The sequence below is a fragment of the Enhydra lutris genome, unplaced genomic scaffold, assembly GCF_002288905.1.
Source record: "Enhydra lutris kenyoni isolate GAN:26980312 unplaced genomic scaffold, ASM228890v2 scaffoldscaffold4, whole genome shotgun sequence".
NCBI classification, from domain to species: Eukaryota; Metazoa; Chordata; class Mammalia; order Carnivora; family Mustelidae; genus Enhydra; species Enhydra lutris.
Window position 1 is genome coordinate 21,680,911 of NW_019154088.1, and position 1,428 is coordinate 21,682,338.

At 43.9% G+C, this 1,428-nt stretch overlaps 1 pseudogene; it reads left to right on the top strand.

The window, feature by feature from the left end:
- The first annotated feature begins 474 nt into the window (after positions 1-474).
- Positions 475-1,010, top strand: LOC111139402 (annotated as a pseudogene).
- The last annotated feature ends 418 nt before the right edge of the window (positions 1,011-1,428 follow it).

Sequence of the window (1,428 nt, forward strand, 5' to 3'; positions counted from 1 at the left end):
CTGAAAAGTGGAGAATAATGACGTGACTTCTTATTACTTCCTTAGATTTCAAGTTAAAACCCTTTTATGACATTCTATTGCATTATTGGCTGGCTCTGAACGGATATATGAAAATATTTAAAAAAAAAGAAGTGTTCTAAAATGCTCAAGGCAATGGGTATCTTCTCAGCTACAGAAATTCCCTGCGATGTGTGTTAAAGAACTTCCATATCAGGTAGAATATTAAGAACAAAATAGACCCGAGAGGTCAGGATTGCTGTTGTTCAGACTTCCAAGGGCCACCTGCAGCCTGACATGTGCCTCATGAAGTCAGGGATGAAACAGATGGCTGACTTGGGGAGGATTCTGGCCAACATGCACGCATTTCAGTCCTTGTCCACCAGGGGGTGCAGCTTCCTACCACAATAACATTTCCTGTGTGAAATGTAGGCTTCCACTGATCATTTCTCTGTCACTCCAAACCTTCTTCATGGTAAGAATGAAGAACATTATTTAGGTGATACTCCAGAGATGAAGTGTTCTCCAGGCTTCGTGACTGTGGTACTCTTAATGCTTGGTAAGTAAAATGTCTCTTAAAGTTTGGGATTGTTTCTTCCATTGTGTCCGCAAATTGTTTAACTGTAATTTTTCCAAGAGCTTTATACATAAGGTGACACATGTCTCTTTTATTTTCCCTCAGGACAAACCCATGTAGACTCAGTGACTCAGATGGAGAGCCAAGTGACCCTCTCAGAAGAGGCTTCCCTATCAACTGTACTTATACAACAACAAGTTATCCCACTCTTTTCTGGTATGTCCAGTATCCAGGAGAAGGTCTAGAGCTCCTCCTGAAAGCCTTGAGACACAAGGAGAAGGGAAGCAACAAAGGATTTGAAGCCACCTATGACAGAGATTCTAAATCTTTCCACTTGGAGAAAGGCTCAGTGCAAGCAACAGATTCAGCTGTGTACTACTGTGCCCTGAGTGACACAGTGACAGGGACTGCAGGGGGAGCTGAGCGCAAACTCTGAGCAGAAGAGGGGCCTGGATGCTGAGTGTCTCTGCCTGATCCACTATGGTTCAGGAACAGTCTGTTGTTTGTCCGTCAGTGTCTGGTTGATACAAAAATCATACAAATGACTACAGCATAGGAAACAGAAGTAACATTCCCCAACTGACACTGAGAACAGTTTGATGCCAAGAGTGCTTCAGCCAGAAAATAAGTAATTTCACAGTAAAACCACATAACAATGAAGTGGTCTCTTGCTCATCCTTGCAGTGAACGTCCAGCCCCACAAGTTGTTCAGGGCATCCTAGTGGGTGTTGCTGTGTCTATGACACTTTTCGAGACACAGTGTGCATGAGAAGATGGCCTCTCTCTGCCCAGTGTCTTCCTGACAGAGTATGGCAGGAGAGGTGATGGGAGAGTTTCAGCTCCAAACCAGGTTT